The 12,702-nt window shown below is 34.0% G+C and overlaps 1 protein-coding gene across 8 annotated transcripts in view; it reads left to right on the forward strand.

Annotated features, from left to right (window-relative positions):
• The window catches only part of TRPS1 (transcriptional repressor GATA binding 1), a 235,762-nt gene that overhangs the window by 63,067 nt on the left and 159,993 nt on the right, over positions 1–12,702 (forward strand). The gene's annotated exons all lie outside the window — the stretch shown is intronic.

A 12,702-nucleotide genomic window follows, 5' to 3' on the forward strand; every position in this document is an offset into this window, starting at 1 on the left:
TTTAGTTCACAGTAGTTGTGAATGAACTGAGGTCTCCATGATAATTTGCAGTAATCTTTGATATTAGGTGGTCTGGAACCCTTCTGAGGATCTAGGATTCCACACCCAATGACAATTGTCTGTGCATTTTGAATTTAAGTCAAGCTATTAGCATTTTATTAGATAAAAATATTGAATAGCACTTGTCCCTCTCCAGGGCATTAAAACACTCTTAGAATTGTTCTTAAAAACAGATGTAATTTGTGTGATCATAGATCCTTTAGGTCCTGAGTAATTTATCTCTGATATGTTTACGAGTTCTTGTAGAAATATTTGAAATTTAGAAAATTAATTTCAGGAGTCACAGCTTGATAGGAAGTGAAAGAAACCCTACTGAAAGTTAATCAATAGTGGAAGCTCCAGGGATGTGAAGTGAAGTAGTCACATGGATTCACATGGATGTTGCAAACTTGATCTGCTATCAAAGCATTTTCCCAAAATGTTACATTTTGAACATAGTATAAGAGGTCAAGATTCCCACATCACAGTATATCTTTCTAGTTAAATTTATGTTGATTCACATTATTTATGTTGGGAAACTTGAACCATAATTCTGTTATTACTGTGGAATATTCTAGGCTTTTGAGTACTTTATATGTAAGACATAATGTAGTAAAAAGGTAGTGTAAACTGAAAACTATAAATTAAGCAGAGAAGCAGGAGTTAATTTAGAGCTGTGAGTGAAAAACCTCAGTGTGGATTCCATTCCGTGGGCATTTTCCTTGCAGAACCAGTTTTAACCTGGGTTGAACTGTAAACATTATCTAGTCAGTAACTAGAACTTGGCAAATTCTCTTTTCTTAATGTTTTACATTTACTTATCATGTCCCTAGCTCACATCTTGACTGAGTTATTATATTCCACTGATGAATTTATTTCTTCCACCCCACTTATTTTATTATTTATTACTTAATTAAACAGTGTACCCATTCTCTAATTGACTACCATCCTCCTTATCAACATTTTTACTGTTATAACTTCTGTTTTTGGAGTAAGTGGGAGGAATATTTTTAAATAAAACAGCTATACTAGATAAAATATACTTTTGAATGCCTTGCTTGACTTCTGTGAATGAAGGGGAATACCTGAAGCTTTTCTCTTCTCGCCTTCCTCAAGAGTGAACTAATCTCATACTGGGGAGAAGGGAACAACAAGCGTGGAATGTGATGTTACACTGTGTGCAAATGCCAATATTGATGCAACAGTTGCTCAGGAGACTAAGCCTGGAGTCACTGGACGAGAGAAGGTGCTGAGTCTGAGTTGCACTTTAAGCTGGCACCTGGAAGGTGGCTGAAGGGGTTCCACACTAGTGCCTTCCTCTGACTCCTTTCAGAAGTAAACACAAGTTTGTTTGTAGGAAAGTATGTCAGTTTTCACCTCTGTGATATCTTTGGCTTAAGGTAAAACTTAGATGAACTCACTATTACAAAATCTCACCTCACCATACAGATAGGAATATAAACCACTGTATGTGAAATCAATGTAAAATGCAAGTAATAGTTGTAGATACCCAAGAACTTAAGATAATATAGTTTTCAGTTGTAAAATAATAGTAATGCTTAAAGAAAAGAAAATCAGACTTACAAATTGATCAAACCCATTGAGTCTATAAATGACCAGGAATGTTAAAAAGAAACAAATAGGAATTTACCCAAAGAAAACAACTTCTCAGACTCAGACATATGCACCCCATGCAGCACTGTTTACAATAGCCAAGATATGGAAGCAACCATCAGTGTCCATCAGTAGATGAATGGATAAAGAAGATGTGGTACATATACACAATGGAATACTATTCAGCCATAAGAAAGAAACAAATCCTACCATTTGCAACAACATGGAGGGAGCTTGAGTGTATTACACTCAGTGAAATAAGTCAGGCAGAGAAAGAAAAATACCAAATGATTTCCCTCATTTGTGGAATATAACAGCAAAGCAAAACTGAAGGAACAAAATAGCAGCAGACTCACAGACTCCAAGAAGGGACTAGTGGTTACCAAAGGGGAGGGGTGGGGAAGGGCAGGTGGGGAGGGAGAGAGAAGGGGATTGTGGAATATCATGATCAGTACACATGGTGTGTGGGGGGAGGATCATGGGGAAGACAGTGTAGCTCAGAGAAGACAAATAGGGACTCTGTGGCATCTTACTACACTGATGGACAGTGACTGCAATGGGGTATGGTGGGGGGGACTCAATAATAAGGGTGAATGTAATAACCACATTGCTTTTCTTGTGAAACCTTTATAATAGTGTATCTCAATGATACCTTAATAAAAAAAATAACATTTTTTTGAACTGAAAGTAGACCTGTTGAAACTTAAAACAAATGGATAAGTAGTTAAATAACAGATAAGCCAGTGATAGAGAGCAAACGATTTAGTCAGAAATTAAATCTGAAGACATATGCCTGAATTTTTAAGAGAGGGGAAGAGAATGGAGATTACTAAAATTAGATAGTAAGACATGGAAATATAAAAAAATAAGTTCTAGCATGTATCTAATTAGAATCCCCAAAGAAAATATAGAGAATGGAATATAGGCAATTAATACTTGAGGAGCCAATGGCAGAGGATTTTCTACAACTGATGAAAGACATAAATACACTGATAGGAAAAAAAGCCTAGCTTAGACTAGGTGGAATATACACAAATAAATTCAGCCATAAATATGTTATAGTAAAATTAAAGTGTCATGGCAGAGAGGGCCTTTTAGAGCAGCTAGGGAAAGTATATCAGCTACTCAGAAGAGACAGGTTGATGGCAGACTTTTTATCAGCAACAGTGGAAACTGGAAGAGGGAGGAATACTATTCAAGTTTTGAAGGAAAAAAAAAACAGTTCACGTAGTATTGTGTACCTGTCAAACTACCTTCTCAGAGTAAGAGCAAAGATACTTTCACATAAGCAAAGACCAGGGAACTGCAGGCAAATCTAAACAACTTTAGCTGCCTTATGTATGCAGTTATAAAGGGACAGATTAAGATTTTGGGCAATGTTTGTAGGGAAAATTATCAGAATGACAGTGTTCTAAAGTATTTGAATTGTCTGTAGTTAGTGAGTTAGCACTTTGCTATGCATACTTGTAAATCTTAAGGATAACCACTGAAACAATAGGAAATGTGTATGTAATTTCCAAAGCTATAGAGAAAAAAAATGGAATAACAAAATAATACCCATAAAATTCAATCTATATTTTAAAAAATGACAAGAGAGAATACATGGGAAAATTGGACAAACAGAATTTCAAAAGCAAGATGGCAAAGAAGTCCAGATACCAAAAATCTTAATGAATCTTTGTGGATTAAACCTTCCACTTAAAAGATATTATCAGATTTATTTAAAGAAAATTCTATAAGCTGTTTACAGGATGCACACTCAAAACGTAAGGATATGAAAAGTTTGAAACAAAAAAATTTATGCATTGTAAGAGCAAATTTCAAGCAAAGATACCTTTATTAATTTCATATAATGTAGATTTTAAGACAAAAAGCATATGATGGAAAAGTCTTTGCCTAATGATAAGAGGTTCAATTCTTTAGGAAGATACAACAAGTCTAAATATGTAAAATATAAAATGTAAAGCAAAAATTGTTAGACAACTAAAGGGGAAATATGACAAACCACAATCAGAGGGGTACATTTTAAGACACTTTTCTTATCAAAGGTTGAATAGAAAAAATTTTTCAAAATATGAAAGATTTGGACAGTGAATGAACAAACTTAACAAAAATACGTCAGTTTTCTACCCAACAATTAAAGAATGCATATGTTTTTCAAGCAGATATAAAATGTTTAGCAAAATTGACACATTCAGCCAAAAAGAAATCAGATTTCAGAAAACAGTAGCATAGAGAACACATCCTTTCACTCAGGGAAATTAAGTTAGACCTCAAAAAGATAGAGATAAATGAAGTTATTCAACCCAAAAAAAACCTGAGATCATTTTATTAATCTTGAAAAATATAGATGGTAAGACAGAAAAGATTATAAAAGGGGTAAAAATGTCTCATACATATGACTTTTTAAAGTGAATTTGGCAAATCTGACAGTATGAGATATTCATATTTTTAATGGGCATGATTTCACTTCTCAGAAAACTTATATGGGTGCACTAGGAAGCCTGTACAAAAATTGTTCATTGTAGTAATTTTTGAAAAAGTAGAACAACCAAAACAAATCAAAAACAAAAATAGGGGAAAAAAATCTCAATTTTTTTTCTGTCCACAAGGGATTAATTAAATAATTTGTAGAATTTTCATACAGTGATATATTATGCTGTAGTGAATTTGAATAAATGACAGTTGGATACAACATAGATGAATTTTATAAGCAAATTTTGGTTGAGTAAAAACAAATTGAAGACTGTTCGCAGCCAGGTACCATTTCTTATAAGTTCAAAAACTAACAAAACAAAATCATACACTATTTCAATAAATATATATTCACATATACATAACATATACATTCATATATATATATATATATAACTGTATTGTATTATCTCCCTCTCTCAGGTGCATGTATATGTAAATTTATATATAATCATATTCTATGATTCTGTGATTGTGTTCCAGTTTTTTGTGTGTGTGTGTGTGTGTGAATAACATTATATGATAAATTTTTAAAATGAAAATGAGATATTAATTCTCATCAATAAATATTTGAATCAATGCACCATCTCTCTTATTTTTAAAGACCTGCTTGTCTGGAATGTGAAAAAATGTACATCCCCTTTGATAATGTATGTGATGACAAGCATCTGTTCATTCAGAGATTTATGAATGCCTTTTTAAAAGTTTAAACAGTGTTTGAATCTTTTAGGCCTAAGATGTATAACTCAGGCTGAAGGAAATAACATTGGGTACAGTAATTGGTCAAATTAATGCAGCTCTTGCTCAATCTCTATCTTAAAAGAGCTCTGTGAAAGAACGTGTACTGCTCTGCTAGTTCTGAAGAATAGATTTTATGATAAGCACTTCATTATCAACAAATCTGAAAAAGCCAAGTACATAGTGCATTAATACAGAGCTTCTAAAAGGGTGAGAGCCGTGATGGTGACATTTTGATTTGTATATGTTAGGTGACATGTTCTTTTAAACAATACCTAATAAATCAGTTGCCGGTAATACCTTGAAATGGACACAATAGTTCAAGTTGAAAACTCCCATTGTGAGATAAAACATCACCCAGAATATTACAGTTCATCAAGAAAATAACCCATAATTAACACTATCTTTCTTTCTTTATATATACTATTTATTAGAAAATTCAGATTTAATCCTGAAGACTTTGTAGAAGAACAGTTATCAAGTCTTGGAAGAGGATAAATTTTAGCCATGATTTCCTTTCATACTAGTTTATATAAATTATTTCCCATTTCTTATTTATTTTCTATTTTATGGGAAGGTTTGTCTTTCTATTTTGAACATTTGGTAGGGGGTATCTTCTTTTTGAAAGTGAATTATAAATAAATTTTTTAGATAGGACATTAGTAATATTTCTTCTACCACTTGAAGAGGAAATCACCCTATACCCCCTTAAAAAATCAGTTACTTCAAATGAGTAATACTACTCAGATTATTTCAGCTTGAAAACTGAAGATGAGTGGACTGAATGGAACCTTATTTATTCAGAATTTCAATTTTTCTTACATTATATTTTGTGAACTGCTCCCCTGCACTTAACTAAGACCGAATATTATATTCCCAGCTGCTAGGAGTTGACTGAGCTGGCTATTCACCTATAATTCCCTTTTTGAATCTTTGTCCCTCAGATACTCCCTTCTCCTATTTTTCATTCCATGATTCAATTGTGTCACTCATCCCAAGTGCCACACATTATAGACCTTTAGGCAAACAAGTGTATATTACAAAATAACTAACTTTATTAGATGTTGTATTTACTGAACTATATTTTAATTAAATTATCTTTATTTAGTCCTCTTCTGAGATAATATATCTGCAGGTATTTAGTTTCATTATTACCAAAAAATACCTTTTGAAGTCTAAGATTATTATGTATAATTTACTCATTTACTTTGATGTTCCATTCAACCACTGAAGAAGAAAAACTGTGGATAAAACTATTGAAAGTGAAATACAGTTATTTTGGTAAAGGAGAGCTTTTCAAGTGATGATGTAAATCTCTAGAAGCTTATATTTAGAGGAGAAAAACAAAGCATGGCTCAGAGCTGACTGCATATACTGTGAGTAGGGTTATTATGCAAATAAAATATAGAAATGTAATCAGAGTAGAATAAAAGAGTAGCATCTCTTAACTGATTTTTTTTTAGAATTGAGAAAACCTCAACCCTTTATGAATTTTGAAAATAATTATTAATCTGTACTAAATAAATTAAACTCTACTCCTGTGATAAAAGGCCACTGTGCATTGATATATGTATGGTTCTGAAATAAATGCTATTTTCTAGCACTTGAAAATTCTGTCAGGGAGGTAGGATAAGGAATAAAACATCTTGTCTCATAGAAATTTTAAGTTACTTAAGTATAATCTGATCTTTTGAGGCAGATTGATGCAGTTTTCTCTAGAGGCAAATTGGATGATTTAGCTCTTTTATCAAAATTTCTTTGATTCATGTCCTCATTGTGTAAAATATTACATGTATGACATACTGAGATTTTATATGGGTATATCCAAATATTGCATGGGACATTTTTACACATGTCCCATGCAATATTTATTATCTGAAATATTTATTTATCTGGCATATTTATTTATTTGAGTATTTATTTATCTGGCAACTATGCTAAGGAGACCTACAAAATGAGGTAGCATGAGGATAGCATTTACTATCCAGTTGGCAGGAGAGTATGGAATTTAAATTAATGCAAAACATGTATTTGTAGTGTCTTTTTTATATTAGTTTGGCTTAATGTAGGCAGAAGTTCTAGGAGTTTTTAAATAATGAAGAGTTAATTCAGAGGACCACTCAAAATATACCACCTGCAAAATACCTGTGTAGTTCTTAATGTTCTCTGCTCCTTTACGACTCTGCATATTAAATCCAGCATCCTGACTATTCCCAGAGCTGTGATAGTTCATTCCTTTGGTTATTAAGCAGATATTTACTGACTAGATGTTCTGAGTGGGCGATATGGAAATATGTGGGCTTTATCTTAAGGCAATTACAATGTAACTGTAAAATAAGGCAAACTCCAAATTTTACTAAAAGGTAATGTGGAAAAAATCCTCAGAAGAAGACAATGTTTTAAAGTAACTCAGAAGATGCTAGATTTACTCCTGGTTTGAGCCATTTGGGAAGTCTTTATGGATGAGAAGATGGTTAAGGTGGGACTTGAGAAATGGAGGGAAAATTCTCTGAATCTCTTTGAGGTTTTTATATTAATACTGATAAAATGAAATGTATTTAGTAGGTTAAAGAGAATCCAAACAAATATGATTTTACAATGACTAAACTTTAATTCTTCATGACTGTTTCTTATACTAGGAATTGAAATAATCTATTTTTATTCTGGGAGTTACAGCATTATGTTGAAGGTCTTTTCCGTTATTGTTGAGAGAATGACGCATGTCAGAGAATATGCCCAATCTTTCGGGAACTAATTCCTGAATTAGCTGCCCATAGCATCCGTACCATGGACAAGAGCTAAAATATTGTATCATGCCGTCCATATTATTTTATATGAATTGACTTGGCTGTGCTTTACCTGAAATAGTATTTCACTTATTTTGTGAAGTAGGGATGGAAATATGTACTTTGTGTGTTTGTTGCGGGATAATATATATAAATGGCCTAGCACTGAAGCATATTGAAAGATGATCCCCAAACCATGAAATTAAAAAAGGTGAATTACTGTTTGAGGACTGTGTTGACAGTGTCACCTTTGTATTTTTACCTTCCAAGCTGTTGGTGTGACTCCTAGAAGCAGGTAATGTTACCTGTGCTTTAAAAAGGGAAACAGTGTTGCTCATAATTCCTTTGGGAATCGTCTATCAAGGGCTGAGCATGTATACTGAGAGTTCATTTCCAAACTAATACCCATCTTGAAGTTATTTTTGACCATAGCTTCATGATTCTTGCTATATAAGGTCTGGGTACGAATAGCATCTGTATCATCTGGGATTGTGTAAGTACTGAAGAATATTGGGTACCACCGTGGACTTCCAGAATCAGAATCTGAATGTTAGCAAGATTCCCTGGTGATTCCAACACATGTTAGAATTTGAAAAGTCTGGTCTAGATGTTAGTATAGGTTATTGAAAAGTTTATATTGCTCTAAGCTTTTGAAATGGAGCAATGTGTTTTTTTAAATATATTTTCCACCATTTAAGACTGGTGTTAAAAGAAGAAAGAAGAGATTTTCAGGCCTGTAGAATACTATGTAGCAAATTGCTTTTTCTGCTTTACTTCATGATGTTCTGTGCCTGAAAGATTGAGCAGTTTAACAATTTATTTTACTCTCATTTTTCATTAATAATTGTCACATCCAGAATGTTAAGATTCAAGAAAACAAAAAGATAGCAAGGGCATTACCTGTGTTTTATTAGTTAAGGGGTGAGGAGTGTCTGTGAATGTGAATGTGTTCATTAAGTTGTTTAGAATCATGATATATCTACTCATGTAGTTTGAACATACTGGTCCTGGCATTGTTACCTGAGGACCTGTTAAAAATTCAGATTCTCTGGTTATGCCCAGGAGTTCTGGTTCAGTAGGAACGCAGAGGCACCGTGCATTCTGTATTGCTAAGAAACTCCCTCCCTTTACCCACACAAGTCTGTTTTGCAAACCTTTGCATTAGTAAGTCTCTCTGCTATTAGTTGGCAGTTTCCCTGCCCTTCATGTTTTTGCTTACAATATTGTCTGTAATTTCATACGTTTTTGCATTAAGTTAAACATTTAGGCAGCTGAGATAGAAATATAGAACACTGATCTGAGAGGTAGAAGTCCTGTATTCTTCTTGACTTGATGTATACACTAAAGAGACAGGCCATTCTTTCTCCATTTCACTTATCTTAAAATGGGTTTTATACTTTGGTGGAATGTGAGATCAGGTTTGTGAGTGCTCTGAACTCTTCAAAAGAAAGGCGACGTGAGTTAAACTTGTTGTTATAACTTTATTTTAATATCTTTTCTGTTAAAATGTGTTTTCCTTTTCAGTGTAGCACCTGGTTATCACTGAAAACATATCTCTGTAGTTTCTGACTTCTTTTTGCTTTGTACCCATCCCTACCATTCTCTGCTTTTGGACAGTTCTCCAGCGTCTGTATTATGGAAGGTTTTGCATAGGTAAGTCGAATCAAGAGGTTCTCTGTGGAGCAGATCAGAACAGCTCTTGCTGAGACCTGTAAGGAGTTAGGGAGTTGTCCACTGGGACAGGAACCTTAAAACAAGAAAACCTATAAACCTCAGACTCCTTGTCTTACAGTGTAATACTTTGGGGTGAAAGTATCCCCTCTGTGCAGGGATCCAGAGCCCTGTACATTGTGGAGGTTGTACCAGTTAAATAATTGGTATGAGTTAGATGTATTCATCTTTATTTGGCAAAGGGATGGGACATTTCTAGATTGCAGAGTAAGTTGATATTGAAGGCACATAATCTTAATTACTGAGATACATTACTAGTTATATTGCGGTTCTAAACTACCCTAATTAGTAGACTCACAAGGTACCCCCACCCCCCAAGACTTTAATAAAGCAGGGTAATGCCCTTTCTATATTACTCAGGGTCTTAAGATGCTGGGTGTGAGTACTATTATTAATGAAAAGATAGTAAAGTTTGATTGCTGAACTGCTCAATCTTGCAGGCCACCATTGAACACCAAACCACTAGGTGAAGCAGAAAGGGCGTAGAATATATTCTGTCTGGCAGTATATTAAAACAAAAGAACTTTTAGGAAATAAATTTGATTTTAAGAATGAAGTTTGTTGTCATTAAGGTACATGTGGTAATGGAAAAAAATAACACCAAAATGCCAGTTTGTATGTTTAAATCCCTTTGCACAGAGCACAGAATGTAGATGCACACAGAAGAAAGGGGCTTTATTTAATTTTATGACTTATACTAATTAAACCTTATTTATTTAATACAAGTGTTTTTTACTTAGTAATCATAAGGGCCCTATGAAGAGGCACTATTATTTTCATTTTGCAGATGAGGAAATGGAGGCAGGTTCAGTAAATTATCCAAAGTCACATATATAGTAAAATTCAGAGCCAAGTTTAGAACTCAGGCATTCTGATTCTAAAAGTGGACTAAATTGCTCCTTCAGTAAGAACTGCGAGTCTGCTGTTTTAAAATAATTTTGTCACATGGTGCTCTAGAATCTTATATTTCTTCTGTTGTATGTTCTTACTTTCTCCTTATTGTCCTAGAATGAATTGTCTTTATTTCTTGAACTGATATCACTGTAATTCTTTGGAATATTTGTACTTTGGGATTGTTTATACTTTTGTTCTTTTTGTTTTGTACACAACACCAGTCTTGGTAGAAATCACAGTGCCAATTTATAGGTAAGGATCCCATCATAGATTTCAAGCAGCGACCCCACCATCTCCAGGAAGCCATCACCTCAGCGTTGCAGTGGGACATGGGCTCCTTAGAACTGTCTTGGGGTGAAGGTCTGATCAGACCTAGTGAATGCACTTCCTGAAGTTTTTTGTTTGGCTGTATTTAATATTCATGACTCAATAGTTGATGTGGTATATCATTAGGGTATTTCCTGGGATGTGCTGGGCTTTCACCATTCTGGTAAGTCCATTCTTGTCCATGTGATTGAGCTTTGTCTATGACAGTTTTTTTGGTACAATTTTGAGTTTAGGTGTTTATCTCTCATTGGATCATACTCAAGTGGAATTTTGGTAAGAAGGCTCTTTGGATGAAGTTTCCAGAGGTTCTAGAATCTAGATTTTGAGTTTTCCTATTATCCTTTGTGATCTTAATCCTGTTTTGGGGTTTTTCTGGACTTGACTTTGGTGGTAAGATTCTTACTCTTGGTCATAGACATCATCTCCTTAAGGTTTGGGCCTTTTTCACTTGAGAACATTAATTTTAATATTGATTTTATGGTCAGTTCATCATCAAATTATTTATCATTTGTTGAATTTTCTTTTGTTTTATCCTTACTGCTTAAAGAGTGAAGAAAAATAGGAGAAAAGATCAAAAACATTCTTCTATAAAAAGTAAAATATCCATGTTTATTCAGCCAAATGTAAGCTCTTAATGATAAGAAGGTAATTGTGTATCACATGAAATATTCTCAACAAATACTGCAAAGATTTTGTTACATGACTTAACACTTTGAATTTTGCTTCCATAAACTAGGAACATCCTTTTGGATTTTCAGCCATCAGACAGGTCTCCTAGGGAAATGGAGTTATTCAGTACAGAAGCTATCACAGTCCCAAAGTGATTAAAAACAAGCATTTCACCATGCTACTCCTCTGCTTATAACCTTGCAGTTGTTTGCCTTAACCTTTGAAGACATCCACTTCCAGCCCCTCCAGCTTGATTGACATGCTTCCTCTATTTTAATCCTTTAAAGCAGCAGTGGCCTCTCTTCAATATCTCAGACTTGTTGGCATAGGCTTCCATTCCCCTTCCTCCACTTCCAACAGGGGTAGTTCCTTTTCATCCTTTGGTTTTGTATCTCTCCCTCAGAAAGTCTTCCTGGTGACCTAAGCAGCCCTTCCACTGTTACCATCTTATCAGTTTCATTATTAGCACCTATCACTCTTCGTTCTTACAAGTTTGCTTATAGTCTAACTTGAAGCTTGTCATTCCTGACTAGAATCTAAGCACCAAGTGGACAAAGACTACGTGTCTTTGATTTACCAATGTGTACTCAGTGCCTGGCAAAGCTGTGTTGTGATTATCTGCTGTCAATACATGAGTACGCATTTCTGCGGCAGTGTTAAGTAAGAGCTCTCAAAACTTATTTTCTTTTAAAGTGGTAACTGATAAAACAGTTTTAACAGTGGAGTAGCAAGCGTTTCACATGGTATTTATTGAGAGAGCCATAGATGATTTTTAAAATTCAAGAAGAAAATGTTCCTCATTCCAAGTCATTTGTGTACCTCTCTGGTATGCCTTTTAGGATGTATCATGCTTCTCTGTTAATCAAACAATTGTCTTAATTTAACAGTTAGTGTCCTGTATTTAACAGCCAGAGATGCTATGAAATTCAATTGTTTCATGCCTTTTAAAAACACACACATGTAAAGACACATTCACATACATTCTTTCAGTGAGCATATCCATACCCCACCTAGCATGCTGCTTAACATCCAACAGACACACAGTTTGTTAAATATTCACAAGTCCTTACAGGTAGCTAGAATTTGTTTTAAGAAATCTGGAGCTTCTAATACATCTTGTTGCTAGTTTACATTGATCATGTTTCATTGGCTAAATGGATTTAAATTTTATGATAGAGAAGAACATTGTCATCAGGAAGAACTTATGTTAGTACATGTGAAAGCTGTACAAAGCACTCCAGCACTAGAAATGTGTATATTTATAGTGAAAAATCTCAATTTAGTTTAAACAGAAAGGGAAAAGTCCATTGATGAAATTAGGTGTGGAATATATAAATATCTATTAAATAACGTAGAATTGATGCTTATCTGATCATGGTGAAATGAACAGAGCAAATCGTTCAATCAAAAGGCAAACCAACCGGTTTTA

This window comes from Manis pentadactyla, chromosome 3 (assembly GCF_030020395.1).
Source record: "Manis pentadactyla isolate mManPen7 chromosome 3, mManPen7.hap1, whole genome shotgun sequence".
NCBI classification, from domain to species: Eukaryota; Metazoa; Chordata; class Mammalia; order Pholidota; family Manidae; genus Manis; species Manis pentadactyla.